Source organism: Pistacia vera, unplaced genomic scaffold (genome assembly GCF_008641045.1).
Source record: "Pistacia vera cultivar Batoury unplaced genomic scaffold, PisVer_v2 Contig134, whole genome shotgun sequence".
In the NCBI taxonomy this organism is placed as follows: domain Eukaryota; kingdom Viridiplantae; phylum Streptophyta; class Magnoliopsida; order Sapindales; family Anacardiaceae; genus Pistacia; species Pistacia vera.
This window is the reverse complement of record NW_022195402.1, coordinates 528,677-550,313: the sequence shown is the minus strand read 5'-3', so window position 1 is coordinate 550,313 and position 21,637 is coordinate 528,677. Positions and strand designations below refer to the sequence as shown.

General features: G+C 36.7%; 1 pseudogene; it reads left to right on the top strand.

Moving 5' to 3' along the window:
- The first annotated feature begins 1,041 nt into the window (after window positions 1-1,041).
- LOC116122427 lies at window positions 1,042-20,643 on the top strand (annotated as a pseudogene).
- The last annotated feature ends 994 nt before the right edge of the window (window positions 20,644-21,637 follow it).

Sequence of the window (21,637 nt, the reverse complement as noted above, 5' to 3'; positions counted from 1 at the left end):
TTTAAAAAAATATCTAACATCAAGCAAGGCAAATGACCCCCTCTCCCTCATAGTTGTTCACAGCCACCGTCGAAATCTTCTCCCTTGCAATTTTCTTTTGTTAACGTTGTACATGTTCATTTTCTTAAACTCTTCTCTTAGGCTAGTTAATGTCTTTCATTTGGGTTTGCTATGGATTTTAGTGGCTGACGTTGTGAAATTTGTGTTACTGCTGATACATGGGGAGGGTTTTTAGAATAATATTACACTTATAAAGAAATCTTACAAATATTTTTATACAAAGTGATATGACAAAAAATTAATAAAATGGTGAATATTATGAACTTGACTTTTTATTTCACTTTTTGATTTATGTCACTTTACTTTGTCCATTTATGATACTTTACTTTGTTCATAAATGTTTTTTAGTATTATTATCTTAGATTAAACCAAACATTGAATAATCAATACTTGTTATTAGTGCACGCAACTTTGTTCATAAATGTTTGTTAGTATTATTATCTTAGATTAAACCAAACATTGAATAATCAATACTTGTTATTAGTGCACGCAACCATGAGATCAGCCTTACCCAAATCAGAACACATATTATTAATGAAAATTATCAATCATTTCAATTAGCTAACACTGACAGTAACTAGTCGTTTTAGTATCATATTCAAATGCCATAGCCCTGTTTTGAATAAACTATTAAACCAATAGAATGATATGTGGGAGTACTTCTAAAAGGAACTAACTACATTGGGATATAAATATTGCCAATTTGGCATAATGAAAGTTGCATTATCATTTGGAATTAGAAAAAATCTAGAATATGACATAGATTCGAGGTTCAGGATTCAGACTTGAGATCCTGAAACTTGTTTGAGTATCATTCAGAATATTTTAGTGTTTTCATGCATATGTTTGTTATTTGGCCATTCAAATCACACACTAACTCGTCTATAAATAGCAAGAGATCCTGAAACTTGTTTGAGCACCACTGCCAAAGCGAAAGAGAGATTTAGATTTGTAGCCAATTAACTTTGATATCTACACAAGATGTTTTCAATGGAAAATATGGTGGCAGAAAACCAGAAGAGAGCTCATGTCTTAGCTTCAATTCTGGCAATCGGCACTGCAAATCCGCCCAATATTTTCTACCAAGATGATTATTCTGACTTCTATTTTGGAGTCACACAAAGTGAACATATGACTCAACTCAAAGATAAGTTCAAACACATTTGTAAGTACACATCTTCTCCACCGTCCTATGAAAATTTTAGAATATTATTGGATGTTTCATGGCCATGAGGATTAGACAAACTCCAATGTGAGTCTGGATAGCTCATATACCTAAAAGAAAAAAATTAGAATATTATAAAATGTTTACATGGATCATTTTACAAGTCAATATCTTTATGTCATGAATTGTTTTTCTTTCTCATCATGTTGTTTTTTATAGGTCTTATAATGTGATACCATCGTAATATCATAGACTTTCTCTGCAAGCAATAAATTTAATACTATTGTATAATTATGAGAAAGTTTATCATTTCTTGCGGTTTACAGGTGAGAAAACAATGATAAGGAAACGACACATGCATTTGAGTGAAGAAATCATCAAACAGGTCCCAAACATGACAATTCTCAAGTCTCAACTCGCCATCTCTCAATGCTCGTCAAGAAATCCTGGCAACTGAAATTCCAAAGCTTGGCAAAGAAGCTGCATTGAAAGCCATCAATGAATGGAACCAACCCTTATCCAATATCACCCACCTCATCTTCCGTACATCCGCTTCCGCCGGAGAGATGCCCGGGGCCGATTACCAGCTCGCTAAACTACTCAGCCTTCTACCCTCTGTTCAAAGATTCATGATCTATCAAGGCGGTTGCTTCGCCGCAGGTTTACTAATAAAACAGTGCTACTCTTATATGCAAAAAAAGCATACAATTAAAGTGACATGGCATTACTCTTTGCGTCGTCACTCTTTCAATTATGAGTGTCATACTGGTTGTAGACAAATTTTATATAGGAGTAATATTATTTTTTGTTTTTTTAATGATAATTTATAATAATATTGTACTTATTTTTGGTTAAATAACTAGCTCCGCGGTTGCTGATTGCAGGCACCGCTCTCCGCCTCGCCAAGGACATTGCAGAGAACAATGCAGGCGCTTGTGTTATCGTCGTAAGCTCTGAACTCATGCTTGTCTGCTTTCACTCACCTTCAGACACATTCTTGGACAATATTGTCGGCTCCGCACTCTTCGGCGACGGCGCAGCCGCCGTGATCGTCGGCAATGATACTAACACAACCACTGAGCGTCCATTGTTCGAGCTCGTCTCGGCCACTCTTAACCTCATCCCGGATTCAGCCGACGGCATCGTGGGACACGTTCGCGAGATGGGCTTACAATACTTCTTATCCAAAATGGTTACTGAGAAAATCGCCAACAACATTCTTCAATGTTGCGAGGAAACGTTTTCTAAACTCGGGGTCACCGATTGGAACTCGCTGTTCTACGTGGTTCATCCCGGCGGCCCCTCGATTCTGCGGACGCTGGAGGAGAAACTGGGGCTGAAGGGGGAGAAACTTGAAGCTAGTTGGAGTGTGCTGAGGGAATATGGTAGTATGTGGAGTTGTAGTGTGTTGTTTATACTTGAGGAGATGAGGAAGAGGTCTACAGAGAAAGCGAAAAGCACCACCGGTGATGGGCTGAAGTGCGGTGTCCTGTTCGCATTCGGGCCGGGGCTTACGGTGGAGACGATTTTGCTGCGAAGCTTTGGCCTTTGAGTCATCAGCTTCTTCAAGCAAGTGAAGACTTTGTGTGTGGCTAATTAATTACGAATAAATCATGTATTTCAATTTATTTGTTGTATAATAATAATAATCTTATTTTTATATATATGAACTAGGTGAAAGCTCCGCGCCGACTAAGTTTATTGCTTGTATTTTAAGTATTACAGTTTATATATAATATAGTGTTGTTTATGAAAATGGCTTTAATACCATGTTTATTTGAAGAATTGAATGTTTCAGTTGGTTAATATCTACTACAGAGTTACAAGCATTATTGTATAGGTAGAAAACGATCAACTAAATCTTCTAATAATGTCAGTTATAGATTACACAATATCCTGATATAATTAAGAGATTACATAATATAAAGAACATTCTAAGAGTGAATAAAATAATATATTAGAAAATATTTGTGATAGTATTTATGTGAATTTGAATGGTTTGTGTTGAAGTTAATTTAATGTTGAATTAATAATTAAAGTAATAAATAATAAAGAAATTAATAATAGCAATTTGATATAAATATTAAATATGTGAAATATACATTTAAATAATTACACAATATTCAATGTATACCAATTTAATCCAAATAAGTAATATTAAACAGTATGATTAATATTATTTTATAGTTAACCCATTTTGACCTGTGGTTGGACCGGTGTCAGTGTGCCGAACCACCGATGCAACCAGTTTTCTGCAAAAATTGGGTTAACACTTTTCTAGGGTTCTTTTTTTTTTTTTTTTTCATTTATTTCATTTCTCTCTATTTCCTTTACAAAGTTTTAGTGTGTTGGTTTTTTGCGAAAACCGGATCACTACTTTTTTAGGGTTCCTTTATTTTCCTTTATTTCATTTCTCTCTAATTCCTATACCAATTTCTCTCCTCGTTAGCTTTATCTTCTGGTGTTGTTGACGATTCTTTCGAAGACACTTGTAGTGTTTGTTTTGAGCCTTTTTCCACTACCAACCCAGCCTTTGTATAACTCATCCTTCTTTTTAATATATCAAATTAAAGACATGTCTATCTAGTTTCCCATGCTTCAATCCATTCATCAATTGAATTTTTATTAAGCAAGTTATAACCAATTTATTACTATATGTTCAATAGAAACCGAGAAACAGAGGAAAGTGAAACTTATTCAAATAAATGATTCGATAGCAAGAGAGATTCCATATCAAAGGTAGCATATAATATATCAGATTAAATTTTTGTATGTCTAGTTCCTAATTCTTCAATTTGCTAATCAATTGGACTTTTATTGAGCAAGTTATGACTAATTTACTACTGACTATTCAGTGAAAATCAAGAAACAAAAGAAAGCGAAATGTTTGTGCATTTTGGTGATAGAAACATCCTCAACTTGATTCCATTCCAATACATGAATCTTTTCCCATTAAACAACAACAACAAAAATTAATTGATTTTGATATTAACATTGTGAAGAGATATGCTTACTGCATTGTTCAGGCTAACCGTATTACTGAAACCAAGTAACATAATGCGGCAATAGGTAACCGAAGATATCATGGTGGACTGGTACCATATCAGATAAATATAGATAGATATTTAATGAGAATGTGAAACTTTTATATTTTTCTAAATATGAAGGGATAAACATAAATCTATAGATCTTCTAATTTGAATAAAGAAAGTTTTAAGTAGACCTTTAGGATGCCACTATTTGATATCATATATTTTCAACCAAAATGTAAAGGGTCTACGATTATCAAATTCACATATAATACATCAAATTAAAGTCATGTATGTCTAGTTTCCAATCTTCAATCCGTTCATCAATTGGACTTTTATTGAGTAAGTTATGACCAATTTACTACTAACTGTTCAGTGAAAACTGAGAAATAGAGGAAACTGAAATGTTTGTGTCTTTTGGTGTGTACATTAATTGTGTGTTTTTTTGTGTGTAAAATATCTAGTGGACGTGAATAGCATTAGATACTCTTAAATTTGACTCTTGAGTTTTCTTTTGAGTAGTAATATGAGTCATTAATACTAACACATATCAAACACCAATTATATTAAATCACATGTAACAAAAAATGTACATATCGCACATCATCACCAATTACATGTAGCCAAATGTACGTATCATTCATCATCACCAACTAAACGCAACAACGTGTTGAACAATTATCCAATATGTCAAAATTCACTAATTTTAGAGCTTTAAAAATCATACATGTCAATTAAATAGGTCTTGCTTAATGATTATATAAAGAGAAATACTAGATGTACAAAGAGTCTTTGTACAAAGTGATGTGGCAGTTGCCACACCACTAGTTTGTGAAAAGAAAAAGAAGATTAATGTGAAACTAGTGGTATGGCAGCTATCACATCACTTTGTACAAAGCATTTCCCTTATATAAATATATAGATATAGATAGATATAGAATAAGATATAGATGTTATTAATTATTATTATAACATGTTTCGGCATAATCTGTTTATAATTACAAATAAATGGTATTTATTAGTTGCATCAACATAAGTATATAAAAATGCAAATATCAAATTAATAATGTAGAAAATTAACACGATAATAATGGAGTATAAAATCATTTGTATACTGAATTTAAAATATGAAAAAATTTATTAAATAAACATATATAAGAATAATTTAATATGTATCTGCATTAAAAATTCTTATGAAACAAATGTTGAGATTGGTAAATAAAAAATGTACTAAGTTTAATTTACATACAATATGTAAATGACGAGATTGATCTTCTAACTTAAATTTTTTCATTGACTGATTGAATCATCTTAATTTAACAAATCCGAGAGAATGTTAAAAGAATCATCTTAATCTTTTAACTTAAAAATTTGATTAATCCCGCACCCGAGAGAATGTTAAGTCTCAAAGTCCCCCAACGGTTCTCGGAAAGTATTTATTTGCCAATAAAAAACTTTTAAATATATCACAAAAAGCCCTTGAAATATCATAATGGATCTCCTACAAATGTATAGTGTGTAATATAAAAATTTATTATACATTATTTATTTATTTATACTCAATTAATTAGCCACACATAAACTCTCCACATGGTCGAAGAAGATGATCACGTCCCTCACAGGCCAAAGCTTCGCAGAACAATCGTCTCCACCGTGAGCCCCGGCCCGAACGCAAACAGGACGCCGCACTTCAGCCCTTCACCGGTGGTGCTTTTCCCTTCCTCCATAGACCGCTTCCTCATCTCATCGAGTATAAACAACACACTACAACTCCACATGTTANTTCAAGTCTGTTAGTTTTAGCAATACTCTGCTGTGTATTTATATCAAAATTATCTCAATAGAAAAATATACCAGAATTCTATCTAAAATCTTCTTCCTTTATGGTATCAGAGCATTGATTTTTTTTTTTTTCTCCTTCTTTCTTTTCTGAACTCGTCATCATGGCAACCAACACTTCCTGTTTCCACAACACCAAACACTTCCATCCACAACACCAACGAATCACACAATACTTTAATCAGTATTAACATTGCTGCTCAAGCCCCTCTCAAACTCATTGGTGATAACTGTATCCCTTGGAAACTTCAATTTCAGACTCTCTTCATTGGATACGATCTACTCAGGTATATTGACGGATTGAAACCATGCCCAACTGCAACTATTATTCAGAATGAAACAACAATACCAAATCTAGCTCACACACTCTAGATTAGGCGTGATCAACTAATCCTCAATGCCATTGTTGGTTCTCTCTCTCCTACTATTATTTCATTCATTGCTAGAGCTAACACTTCAAGGGAAGCATGGACTGTACTAGCCAATACTTATGGCAAGCCTTCTCGGGGACAAATCAAACAGGTAAAAAGCCAACTTAAAAATCTCACCAAGGACTCACAAACTATTTCTGAATTCCTACAGATAGTTAAAGCTCGCGCCGATGAACTTGCGATACTTAAAGCACTACTTGATGATGAAGATCTAACTGAGAAAATACTTGATAGTCTTGGTGATGACTACAAAGAGCTTTTGCGTGCAGTTCAGGCCAGAGACAATCCAATTGGATTTGATGAACTTCATGAAAAGTTATTAAGTTTCGAATCATCTCTTCAATGCACCAAGTCTGTTCCCTCTTATTTCCTAGCTTCTACTAATCCTGCCAGTCGCACCAATACAAGTTGGCAACCCTTATCCAATCCCACCAATATTGGTTGGCGTTCCTCATTCAAACCTAGTGTCAACAAAATGGGTTGGCGCCCATTGCCCAACTCTGGTCCCTTCACCGTGTCTACCAACGCCGGGCCTAACTCACCCCGTCTACCGCCATTCAACTTGTTCTAAGTCTTGTCGTCAGTCACGGTTGGTCCATTTGTCAACTTGATGTTTATAACGCATTCTTGCAAGGTCATCTCAGTGAGACTGTGTATATGAGTCAACCACTGAGGTTCATTGATCGTGACTTTCCATCACATGTATGTAAACTACAGAAAGCTATCTATGGGCTAAAGCAAGCTCCTTGCGCCTGATATCAAGAACTCCATATTTTTCTTCTTCAATATGGCTTTACAAATTCTCATGCTAATACTGTTTGTTTGAAGAATTGGGTTTTCAATTCATTGATTTATCACTAAGGAGTTACACCCTTTATATAGGGAGTATAAGATCTCATAAATCTCATAATTATGTCAATTGTGGATTACACAATATTTTGTCTGACATAATTAGGAGATTACATAATCTCTAGAATATTCTGAGATCGTATACCTAACATAACTAAAAGATTACATAATATTCACTTGATTACAAAATGTATACAAAATATTATGAAAATCTTAANTTATGGAGGTGTACAAAAGCAACACAACCAAAAACATGAGGTGGTAAGTTTGCAACCGTTGGAGCATTCACTGTTTTACCAAGAGCTTGAAATGGAGTTTGGAACTCAATTGAGCTAGAAGGTATTCGATTGATTATGTAGGCAGCAGAAGTGAGTGCTTCTCCCCAAAAAGACAATGGCATGTGAGCTTCTATTAAGGAAGCACGAACAACCTCTAATAAATGCCGATTTTTGTGCTCAGCAACACCATTTTGTTGGGGTATGTTGGGGCAAGTAGTTTGATGAATAACACCATGTGTTGTCAAGTACTGCTGAAGGTCTGTACTTTGATATTCTCCTCCATTGTCACTTCGTAGAACCTGAACTTGAGCATTATATTGTGTACGAAACATTTGGTAAAATCTTTGAAATACCACATTGACCTCCCTTTTAGATTTCATCAAACAAACCCAAGTCATCCTTGTACAGTCATCAATGAAAGTAACAAACCATCTTGATCCTCTTAAAGTATTAACTTGGGAGGGCCCCCAGACATCAGAGTGAATAAGCATAAAGGGATTTGAACTTTTATTCAATTTTATTGGATAAGAAACTCGATGACTCTTTNCAACACATCCAATGCATACTTTCTTTGTGATAGAAAGATACCTCTGTTAGATCGAGACACTTCAATTCCGAGAAAATATTTCAAAGAACCTAGGTCCTTCATCTCGAATTCTTCTGATAAGTACTTTTGCAGAGCCTTCCTTTCTTCTGGATCATTTCCTGTAACCACCATATCATCCACATATACAATAAGTGCAGTGATCTTTCCTTGCTGTTTTTTAAGGAATAGTGTGTGATCCGAATTGCTTTGATGGTAGCCAAAAAACTTCATAGCTTTGGTGAACCTCCCAAACCATGACTTCGGAGATTGTTTTAACCCACACAGTGACTTCTTTAACTTACATACCTTTTTGCTATGTTTCCCTGGTAAAATACACCCTTGTGGAGGATTCATATAAATTTCTTCAGACAATTCACCAAGTAGGAAAGCATTCTTCACATCGAACTGCTGCAATGGCCAATCCAGGTTTGCAGCCAAAGATAACAAGACACGTACTGTGTTGATTTTGGCTACAGGTGCAAATGTCTCTGTATAGTCTATCCCATGAGTTTAAGTGTACCCTTTTGCTACTAGTCTTGCTTTAAATCGTTCAATCATACCATCAGCTTTATACTTCACAGTGTAAACCCATCGACATCCAACAGTTTTTTTTCCTGGTGGACAATCAACAGGTTCCCAAGTCTCATTCTTCTGTAATGATTTCATCTCTTCATTCATAGCAGCTTTCCATTTTGGATCAGATAAGGCTTCTTGCACACTGTTAGGAATAGATACAGTAGATAATTGATTCAAAAATGACAAATTTGATTCTGACAGACGATGATTAGACAAATAATGACTCATGGGATATTTGACCTTACTAGATGGCTCAGGTTCGTATCTTGGTTTAGGAATCCCTCTAGTACTTCTTGGTGGTAACTGCTTCCTAATTGGTTCAAACTCTATTGTTTCAGACTCTATTGGTTCAGACTCTAAATCAAGAACATTTATAGTGAATGGTGGTTGTGACATACCAGGAATGAGAGATTCAGACTGAGATGAAGTTTCTTCAGACGGAGATACCACCTCGACATTTTCATCCACTTCATCTTCTTGTTGGTCAACAGGTCTAGTTTTTGACCATAGTCTCCCACATCTTGAATGGCATAGTCAAGAGTCTGAATTTCTTCCGGACAATACTCCCCCTAAAGTTCAGACTCAGAAGAAAAATACATCAACTCTTCATGGAACACAACATCCATGGTTACAAATAGTTGTTAGGTTGGAGGATGGTAACAGCGATAACACTTTTGATGAACCCCATACCCAACGAAAACACATTTCAATGCTCGAGGAGACAACTTGTTGCGTTGATGTTTATGGAGGTGTACAAAAGCAAAACAACCAAAAACATGAGGTGGTAAGTTTGCAACCGTTGGAGCATTCATTGTTTTACCAAGAGCTTGAAATGGAGTTTGGAACTCAATTGAGCTAGAAGGTATTCGATTGATTATGTAGGCAACAAAAGTGAGTGCTTCTCCCCAAAAAGTCAATGGCATGTGAGCTTCTATTAAGGAAGCACGAACAACCTCCAATAAATGCCGATTTTTGCGCTCAGTAACACCATTTTGTTGGGGTGTGTTGGGGCAAGTAGTTTGATGAATAATACTATGTGCTGTCAAGTACTGCTGAAAGTCTGTACTTTGATATTTTCCTCCATTGTCACTTCGTAGAACCTGAACTTGAGCATTATACTGTGTACGAACCATTTGGTAAAATTTTTGAAATACCACATTGACCTCCCTTTTAGATTTCATCAAATAAACCCAAGTCATTCTTGTACAGTCATCAATGAAAGTAACAAACCATCGTGATCCTCTTAAAGTATTAACTTGGGAGGGCCCCCAGACATCAGAGTGAATAAGCATAAAGGGATTTGAACTTTTATTCAATTTTATTGGATAAGAAACTCGATGACTCTTTGAAAGTTCACAAAAATCACAGCGGAAACAACTAACATCACTTTGCTTAAACAAACTTGGAAATAATTTCTTCAAGTAACCAAATGAAGCATGTCCAAGACGCCGATGCCATAACCAGATGGAGGATTTCTGCCTATCTTCTTCTGAGGCACTGACTGTAAAAGCTTGTTGTACTATGGCAGAATTTTTCTTCTCTAAATCCAAGAAATACAGCTGCCCTCGTCTAATACCACAACCAATCATTTGTTTTGTCTGAATGCTCTTAAACACACAAAAATCAGGCCAAAAAATCACCATACAAGATAAGGTTTTGGTTATTTGTGAGATTGACAACAAGTTGTAATTTAGGAAAGGAACAACTAGAACTGAATCTAAGTTTAAAGTATTTTGAAAGGTTACTGATCCTTCTCCAATGACTTGAGTGGACTCACCATTGGCAGTAGACACAAATTTATGTGAGGATGGTTTTAAGTGTGAAATATGCATAGAATCAAATATCATGTGATCGGTAGCACCAGAATCAATTATCCATGCACTATTAGAAACAGATGTACACATATGTAAAGACTTACCATCATTTCCAGTAGTTGCTACAAATGATGAGCACTGATCAACATCTTCTTTCTTTTCCACAATAGCAGCAATAGAGTTTTTCTTGGAATTCTTCTTCCTTTGATCACGATTGTGATCCCACCAGTCAGGATATCCAACCAGTTCAAAACATTGGTTCTTGGTATGACCAGATTTGTTGCAGTGGATGCATTTCTTGTCTGTGTTGTATGATTTGCTGGATTTTACATGCTGACTTCTATTTTGGGCCACCATTGATGAAGTCTCAATATTTCCTGATTCTCCCTTCAAGGTAGTTTGACGGACTGCCTCTCGTCGAACTTCTGAGTAACTCTCTTCTAGATTTGGAACCGGATTTTTTCGTAGAATTTCTCCACGAATTTGTTTGAACTCTCCATCCAAACCTGCAAGAAAAATGTGAACTCGCAATTGCTCGACAGATTTCTGATATACTATTATGTCATCGGGATCCTTTATAACCACTGTATTTCGGTGGTTCAATTCCTGAAATATTTCTGTCAATTCTCCATAATAGACAGAGAGTGACCTTCCATTTTGTTTAGCAGTAAAGGCTTTCTGGTGCAAGGAGAAGACAAGTAACTCATGGCTTCCATCATAGAAAGCTTTGGATAGAGCACTCCACATTTCGCGAGTAGTGGATAAGCGAAGATAACGCTTTATAATTTCAGGAAACATGGACATCAACAACCATCGTTTGACTTTCTGGTTTTCAGCATACCATTTTTCATACCCCTCATCGGATTCCTTTGGTGGTGGTTTCTTTCCACGAATATAGGAAAGTTTTTCTCTCTCCGCAATATGCATTTCCATAAGCTGAGACCATACATCATAGTTCGATTCAGTAAGAGTGATTCCTGCATTGAAAGCTCCATCGGGTTGAATAATAATGGGTTTTGATCCTGATGATTCAGACATTGTCAACCCTTTTTTTTTTTTTGACTTTTCTTTTTTTTTTTTAAATATTACTTAAGAATAAAAAATAAATAAAAAATAAAAAAAAGTTTAAAAACAAACTCTTAACAAGCACAACAGGCAAGTCACGGTGGCACAGCAACTGTCGATCAGAGTCGCCGGAAACAGATCGGGTTTGACGTCAGCGTGGTGGTCTTTCTTGGTGATTGAAGTTGTTTGGGTGATGATGTGAATTTGCGGCAGATTTGTTGAAGATGGTTGGTTTTTGGAATTTTTTTTTTCCTGGGTATTTTGGTGTTGAATATGATAGATTTGTTGAAGATGATTAGGATAGTCTGGAGGTTGAATATGGCAGGAGGTTGATATGGCAGGAAGTTTTGTGTGTTTGGCGGTTGGATTTGATGGCTAGTAAGGTTTTTTTTTTTTTTTTTTTTTTTTTTCTGGTTTCACGTTGCAGCTATATTTGATGGTAGTGGAGTGAGGTTGGTGTGTGGGCTGATAGGCTGGAGGTGTTTTCTGGTGACTGAAGTTTGGAGGATTGGATTGATTGCAGTCGTTTTTCTCCTTCTTGGATTGACGACGATGGGACGATTACTCACCGTGATTTTTCCGATGGCTGCTCTACAATGAGAATTTTTTTAGAGATCAGAGAGTGGCTCTGATACCATGTTTGTTTGAAGAATTAGGTTTTCAATTCATTGATTTATCACTAAGGATTACCCCTTTATATGGGAGTATACGATCTCCTAAATCTCTAATTATGTCAATTGTGGATTACATAATATTTGTCTGAACATAATTAGGAGATTACATAATCTCTAGAATATTCTGAGATGTATACCTGACATAACTAAAAGATTACATAATATTACTTGATTACAAAATATATACAAATATTATGAAAATCTTAACAAATACATCTCTCTTTGCTTCAACTCTAGCAGCATATCTTATATTTGCTTGTATTTGTGACGATCTAATCATTACTGAATAATTTGACAATAGTAGATTGATTTGCTCATTTATTAGCCAGACAATTCTCTCTTAAGGACCTTGGGCTGCTCTCTTACTTTCTCGTGTTGAGTTATCCAATCACATGGTTATTTGCTTTCTCAACGTCGTTATCTGCTGGATCTTCTTGCTTGTACTCATATGTCTGATGCTAAACCGGTGCAAACTCCTCCGTCCATAGTTCATCACTTTCGTTAAGTCTGGCACTAGCTTATCTGATCCTGTCAACTTTCGGGTAGTTGTGGAAGTCTACAATATCTCCTACTCATCTACCTTGACATTGCTTTCGCTATAATAAATTATCTCAGATATGCACAAGCCAACTACTGAACACTAGGCTCTTGTCAAACGTTTACATGATATCTTTGTGGCATACTTAATCATGGACTTCAGCTCTATTGTGACTCTCCCATCTCTCTGCATGCCTTTCTCGTCATCGATTGGGCAGGCAAACAAAGATGACTTTTCCTCCATTGGTGCTTATATTGTCTATCTTTGGTCGCAATCCTATCTCCTGGAGTTCCAAGAAACAAAGAATAGTAGCTCTTTCTTCTACTGAGGTAGAGTACCAGTTTGTTGCTAATCCCACTACTAAAATAAATTGGGTTTGCTCCTTGTTAACTGCTCTTGGACTTCAGATTCCTACATGCCTAGTGACTTACTATGATTGTATTGGAGCCACTCTGTTGTGCTCTAATGTTTTTCATTCTAGGATGAAACATCTGGCTATTGATTTTCATTTCATTCGTGATCAGGTGCAAAATGGGACTCTACGAGTTGCTCATGTATCTTCCACAGTTAGCTGATTTTCTTACTAAACTCGTTTTCTCTTTCTTAGAGACAAGATTGGTCTCTCTTGTCGAGCTCCATCTTGAGGGGGCAAAAAGGAGGACTCCCTATTGAAGACCGCTTTTGCTGGAGTAATCTAATCAGATTCGACTTTGTATTTAAATCTTTTTGAATTTGTAATTTGTTTTTGTATTTTATCTTCTAGCTGCTCCTTGTATATAGATTGAGTTCCGATCTGTTAGTTTTAGCAATATTTTGTTGTGTGTTTATATCAGAATTATCTCAATAGAGAGATATACCAGAATTCTATCTAAAATTTTCTTCCTTTAGTTAGATGTTGGCTCCAACAACTTGGTTGTAGTATTATAAAGATTTCTTTCCCTCTGAAGTAGAATTTCTTTCCTTCATTATTTTCATTGAAAATAGTGGTAAATACCCAAAAAAAAAAAAAAAAAAAAAGAAAATATGTGTAGTATGTTAAATCTAAATGGAGTAAAAAATAATCAATGAAAAATTTAACACCTTAATCTCGGTTGAAGAATCTCAATTGAAGAAGCTCAATTTTTGTTACACACTCGTGAATCAAGATTGAATTAGTGGGACGATAAAGTTTATGTTGATTCGGAAGGGACATATCTTGTATAGCGGGCCACTGACAATCGAGACTTGCACTGAAAGGAAGAGAGATCGTGAAGGCTTGGTGACATCGATGTGGTGTTTGCCACAGGCACTCAGACCTCAAGTCAACACAGTTGAAAGTATTTAGTGATAGTTGAACCGGGAAGGTTTTATCGTAATAATGTGGCGAGGCTAAACTAACACAAATTGTTGAAAGTATTTAGTGAGGGCTGAGAGCGGGAAGAGTTTACCGTAATAATTTGGGCAGGGCTAGACTAACACAAAGTGGTTGAAAGTATTTAGTGAGGGCTGAGAGCGGGAAGAGTTTACCGTAATAATGTGGCTAGGGCTAGACTAGCACAAAGTGGTTAGAAAACAACTTTGTGGTGGCTAAAGGTGGTAAAGTTATTCAGAATTAAGCTTTTCGGTGGGGAAAACGTTGATTCTTGGAAGCGAGAATTTAGGAGCTAAAGCTATGGGTGATTTCTGAATGAATAATGAGAGGTCTGACCTCTATTTATATAGTGAACCAAAGAGGTTTGAGTCATAGTAGAACTTTGAATCCTACTTGGTAGATGAGTCTCCATTAGGAAGGAAGTGTTATCACTTGCCTTTATCAGATTAGGGTTACCACTTCAAGTAAAATCCTAGATCTTGATTGAAGTGGGAAGTAAATACAATTCTGATTCATATTCTTGGACTCTTGTGGGCTAATAGGCTGGAACCCGATTTAGTTTAACTTGTAGGATAGTCTAACTCAAAAAGTAGTCAGTTCACAAAGTGGATTTAAGCTAGGTCCAACCAGAATTAGGTTAAGGCACTAGGCTGTAATATGTTTACTTCGTTATTGGACCTCTTCAGGCTTATTGAGATAAAGAGACAAAGAACAAGGGTCATTTTTCCATTCAGGAGTAGTCAAAGCTTCCTTGACAGATTTTGGCTCTTGAAGAATCACAGAAGTGGAGAGTAAGGCTTGAGCTGGAGGAACAAATCTATGATTGACCTTAGAGCAACCTGTTTTTGATCGTGTAAGCATGGGGTGAGCATTGTAAGTTGATTTGGAACTATAACAAGGTGGAATACTAGGAGATAACGGCAGAACCACTTCCAGTTGAAAACCAGGAGAAGAAGACAGATTTGAAGTGGAGATTGATTCAGAGTTTGAATCTGGTTTAGTCAACTCAGAATGTACTACCGGTAAGTTGTCAACCACTAGTGATGAATGCTCGTTAGGCTGAGTTAAACAATCAACCTCTTGATGAACTAACCATGAGAATGACGGCTGATGTGCCTGATTTTTTTGGAAAATTAAAGCCCAACGCTTTTGAGGACTGGTTAACGGCTATCGAGGATTATTTCGATTGGTTTGCTATATCAGAGGATAGAAAGATTCATTATGTTTGGATGAAATTGAAGGGGCATGCATGAGCATGGTGGGGAAGTGTGGAAGAACAATTACGCCGTACACAACGACCAGCAGTTTCTAACTGGGAAAAGATGAAGGAGCGACTAAAGGAAAAATATTTGCCCATTGATTATGAGCAAATGATGTTCGAGAAGATGTTGCAACTCAAGCAAGGGTCATTGAGTATTGATCAATTTACGGATCGCTTCCATAAATTGACTATCCGTAGCAAGATCGTGGAGATTGAGCAACAAACTTTAGCCCGATACCTCACTGGATTACGCAGAGAAATGTGGACTGCTTGTTTAATCAATGTGGAGGAGGCTTATCAATTGGTGCTCCATATTGAGAAACAAATGGGACCTTCAATTGGAAGGAAAATGATGTCGACGGATTCAAGACCCGAACGTGTCACCACACCGTCATTCCAAAGGCCATCATTGTTGAAAGATCAATCTAGAGGTGTGGTGAATAAGGACCAGAAAGGAAAAGCAAAAGCCACCAGTGAAGGGCCACAATGTTATAAATGTAAAGGTTTTGGGCACTATGCTCTTGTGTGTCCTACAAGAGATAAGAAACTAGCCTTTATTTGTGAAAAAGAATTATTAGTAGTGGACACTATTGAGGACATAGATGGGAGGAGACCGATGGGAGTAGTCACGATGAAGAAGAGCACTTGGGTGCGTCAGATTTACCCAGCTGTGTGATCCATCGAGTGTTGATTGGAACTAAGAAAGAACTCCAGGCTAATCCTGAGTGGTTGCGCACCAATATTTTTCATACACGCATGAAGCATAACGATCAGGCTTTGAATGTCATTATTGATAATGGCAACGGCATGAATGCGATCTCCAAAGCTTCCATTGAACGTTTGGGGCTGAAAACCGAGAAGCATCCCACTCATTATCGGATTACTGGGTTAATGAAGCTAACCCAGTCCTAGTGGAGCAGTGTTGCTTGGTTAAATTTTCATTGGGAAAAAAATATGTGGACGAAGCCTGGTGCGACGTGATCCCTATGACCGTCTGCCATATGCTATTGGGATGTCCGTGGCTCTATGATCGAAGGGTTCTCTATGATGGGTATGCTAATACTTACTCATTTAATTTCAAAGGTAAGAAATTTGTTTTGGATCCTTTATAGATTTCGGAATTTGAGTGAAAAAAGAGGCTGTCCCAGTTTTGACGATGTGACAATTCTCTCGAGTTATGCATGAAGATTATATAATACTATTGGTAGTAAGACGTGAAGTGAAGCAAGAGGACGACAGTGTTCCAGTAGAGCTCTTGGCAATGCTGGAGGAATTTTAGGATATCATGCCGGAGGATATTCCGAATCAATTACCTCCAATGAGGGAGGTGCAACATGCTATCGATTTGATCCCTGGCTCAACCTTATCAAATTTACCCCACTACCGCATGAGACCAACAGAGAATGAAGAGCTTTGTCGGCAAATTCAACAGTTGCTAGACAAAGGCTTTATTCGAGAAAGCCTTAGCCCCTGTGCTGTCTCGGTTTTACTTACACTAAAAAAGGATGGTAGTTGGAGGATGTGCGTAGATAGCCGAGCAATTAACAAGATAACCGTGAGGTATCGATTTCCCATTCCTCGTCTTGATGACATGTTGGACTTACTATGTGGCTCTTCTATTTTCACTAAGATCAACCTTCAAAGTGGTTACCATTAAATTCGTATCCGATTGGGTGACGAGTGGAAGACGACTTTCAAAATGAATGATGGTTTGTTCGAATGCCTAGTCATGCCTTTCGGATTAACCAACGCACCAAGCATATTCATACACGTTATGACGCAAGTTCTCAAACCATTCTTGGGAAAATTTGTCGTTTATTTTGATAATATCTTAATTTTTAGCCGAAGTGTGCAGGATCATTTGAGCTATGTTGAGCAGGCATTGAAGGTCTTGAGAGTTGAACAATTCTATATTAATTGGGACAAGTGCTCATTTATGAAGACAAGTCCCAAGTTTCTTGGTTTTATAATTTCTAATCAAGGTGTCGAGGCTGATCCCACAAAGGTGCAAGCTGTCCAGAATTGGCCAATGCCCTAGAATTTTTCCGAAGTCAAAAGCTTCCACGGTTTGGCCACGTTATATCGGTGATTTATTCACAGTTTCAGCACTATAATGGCCCCAATCACTGAGTGCTTGAAAGAAAAAAAAAAATTCATGGAGTGCCGTAGCTGCCAAGGCATTCTCTGAAATTAAAGAAAAGATAGGTCAAGCACCAGTATTTAAGTTGCCAGACTTCTCTAAAATTTTTGAAGTAGCTTGTGATGCTTCACATGTGGGAATCGGGGGTGTGTTGAGTCAGGAAGGTCACCCCATTGCTTTTTATAGTGAGTAACTTAACGACACTCACCGACGATACTCAGTATATGATATGGAATTCTGTTCTTTAATTCAAACTCTCAAGCCATTGGCGACCATACTTGATCCACAAAGAGTTTATTCTTTATACAGACCATGATTCTTTGAACCATTTAAATTCTCAAAGTAAACTGAATGCACAACATGCTCGTTGGATGGACTATCTGCAGCAATTCGAATTCGTTATTAGACATAAGTCAGGGACTGATAATAAGGTGGCTGATGCCTTAAGCAGGAGACCACACTTGTTACATATGTTTTCAGCTAATGTTGCAGGGTTCGACAGTCTAAAAACAGAGTATGCCAACGATGAAGACTTCGGCAATGTATGGAGTGATCTCTCCACTCATGAGCGCGCATCTAGTAATGATTATATGTTGCTCAGTGGTTTCTTATTTTACAAATCATGGCTATGCGTTCTGCGTGGTTCTTTTCAGGAGTTTCTAATTATGGACTCCACGGCGGGGGTTTAGCTGGGCATTTCAATCATGATAAAACTTTTACTATTGTTGCTGATCAGTTCTATTGGCCTCGGATGCGGAGAGACGTGCATACAGTGGTTGATCGATGTCGGATTTGCCAATTAAAAACCAAGCAACAAGCGGGCCTCTATACGCCACTTCCCATTCCAGACAAACCATGGCAGCATATTAGTATGGACTTTGTTCTTGGTTTGCCAAGAACTCTTCGACAACATGATTCAATTATGGTGGTGGTCGATTGCTTTTCCAAGATGTCCCATTTTATTCCATGTCGCAAAACTCATGATGCATCAAAAGTTGCTGCAATATTTCTACAGGAAATCGTCCGTTTGCATGGTATCCTGGTTTCGATTGTGTCTGATAGGGACGTCAAATTTGTGAGTTATTTCTGGAAGATATTGCGTATGAAAATGGGAACAAAGCTTATGTTTTCTAGTGCATTCCATCCCCAAACTGACGGCCAAACTGAGGTAACGAACAGAAGTTTGGGAAATTTATTACGGTGCCTCGTCGCGGATCATGTGACTAGCTGGGATATGGTGCTTTCGCATGCCGAATTTGCCTTCAATAATTCTGTCAACAGGTCAACAAGTTGCACTCCATTCGAAGTGGTTTATGGGTTCCGACCTAGCACTCCACTTGATGTTAATTCATTACCGTTGCCACCCAAGCCAAGTGAGGCTACACTGGATTTTTCTAGCTATATGCAAGATGTCCACGATGAATGCAAACGGCGCCTTACCTTCCATAAAAATTCCTATGCAGCTTCAGCAAATGCAAAACGCAAGGATCGACAATTTAATGAAGGGGATATGGTTCTTGTTCGTTTAAGGCCGGAGCGTTTCCCTCCGGGGAGTTTTACCAAGCTTCATACACGCCGAGTAGGTCCTTTTAGAGTAACCAAGAAGTTGGGCACTAACGCATATGTTATTGACTTACCTTTTGATTCTAGTATTAGCCCCGTTTTTAACATAAAAGACCTTTCGGAGTTCAAGAGTGATGTCGATGAAATTTCCACAATACCGATTCCAGAGGTAACACCAGTTCTGCAAGTTCCAGAAACTACAGCACCGCAAGACGAGATTGCTGCCATTCTTGACCATCAATTTGTTACAACTCGTCGGAGCGGATATTACAAGTTCTTAGTGTAGTGGAAAAATCGTCCAAATTCGGACTCTGTTTGGTTGCAAGCTTCAGAAATCAAGCGTTTACATCCATACCTATTTGCTGCTTACCCTCGACAAAACTTGCCAAAGTCAAGTTCTTTAGGAGAGCTGGCAATTGATGCAAATCAGGAGAAGGATACCCCATAATTCCGTAAACAATGGAGATGTTATGATATGTAGAGGATTTTTAGGAAGCTTATGTATTTGTTGCAATTCTGTTTTTTTTGTTCTGTTTATTTCTTTCCGAGTTTATTACTCTCCTAGTTTATTTCTTTCCTAGTTGGAGCTGGAGATTGTAATATTGGTTTGTTATTTAAGGAAGAATGGAAAATAATGAAGGCAATTTTGGCCATTCAATGAATTTGAATTTTCTTTGGAGTGATTCCATTGTCATGGAGAGATTCTATATTTGGCCTACTGCTGGTGTTGACGTGAGGCTGATCCAGGAGTCTTGGCACCAATAAAGGTGCATGTGTCCTCATTGTGGTCTCTGAGGTAACTTTGCTTGTCATGCATGTCCTAGTGAGACTGATATTGATGTACTTGTGAGTCATTCCTTGTTTGGTGATGGCTCGGCTGCTCTTATAGTTGGTGCTGATCCTGTGCCTAGTGTTGAAAAGCCCATCTTTGAACTAGTTTCAACAGCCCCAGTATTAGTGCCTAATAGCCCCAGGGGTATTTCTGGAGCTATCCGTGAGAGTGGATTCTTAATTCACATTGGGAAGGAAGTTCCAGAACATATCGCAAATAACATTGAGAAGAGACTGATCGAGGTATCCAAACCTTTAGGTATCTCTGATTGGAACTCAATCTTTTGGGCTGCACATCCTGGTGAACCAGTAATTTTGGATCAAATTCAAGTCAAGCTAAGTCTTAAGCTGGAGAAGTTACATGCAACTAGACATGTGTTTGGTGAGTATGGTAACATGTCAAGTGTAACTGTACTATTTGTTATGGATGAAATGAGGAAGAAATCTACTAAAGATGGGCTCAAAACCACAGGAGAAGAGTTGGAATGCGGAGTACTTTTTGGATTTGGTCCAGGACTTACTATCGAAACGTTGGTTATTCACAGTGTTAACATTGCTTAGAAGCTCTTGATATTTATATGTTTTCCTTTCCTTCGACTGTTTTCCTTTTTCTTTTTTTACTAAACGTTTGATTTTGTTTTCATTTTTAGAAAGGAAAAAGGGTGCTCGAGAGCGTGGGAAAGTAACATTGTTATAAAACTTATCTACTCTTTAAAGCATTTTCTTTTGTCACATAGCGTGTCTTTATGTAATGCTGTAAATGTCTTTTATTGAGAATTTTGAAAAATTCGGACGAAGGTAATCAAGATTAACGTGTGCTTGCGTTTTTGAGTTATCAAACTCATTAATGTTGTATTTATTTATTTTTAGAAGGTTTTAATACATAAGTTTTTTTACTAATTAACAGTTAATTTAACTATATGAAAATACTTACAGAAGAATTATACAAATTTCAAAAACTAATAATTAGCTAAAGTTAGATTAAATTATGTGCCGGATATTTAAGTAACTTAACATATTAAAAAAAAAAAAAAAAAAAGTAAAAAATTTATTCACATGGTAGTTAATTCTCTAAGAAAAATTGTCCCTTCAACGATGTTACTGTTTAAGAATATCGTTGTTGTTGGTAAGTATGAATCCTTGAACCCACAAAAATTGAAAGTATCTATTATAAATGTACTGATAGAAATATGATTCAACTATTAACAAATCAATTACTCACGTAGTTTCAAATTAAATTCTCATAATAATAATAATAATAGATGAATGTTGTCATAAGAAAACTTGTCGTGTTGGTTAAGTATGGTAACGGGTCTAAGTCTAGGTAGATCTTAAAATAAAATATTTATGTAAATCTGTTTCAAATTAATATATTAGACAGAACATCTTTGAAATTGGAAGTTTCAGCCAAGCATTTGAGAGTCGTAGAACGATATTTTGGCCTTTTATGAATTTTTAATTAGAATGGTGTTAAATTATACCTCTTTTTTAAGTCCTTTTTTTTGGAAAAATTACTCATTTAAATAATGTTGGATTTTAATTAATGTAAATGTCAAGACGACAAACGGGACTAGAGAAATATTCAAT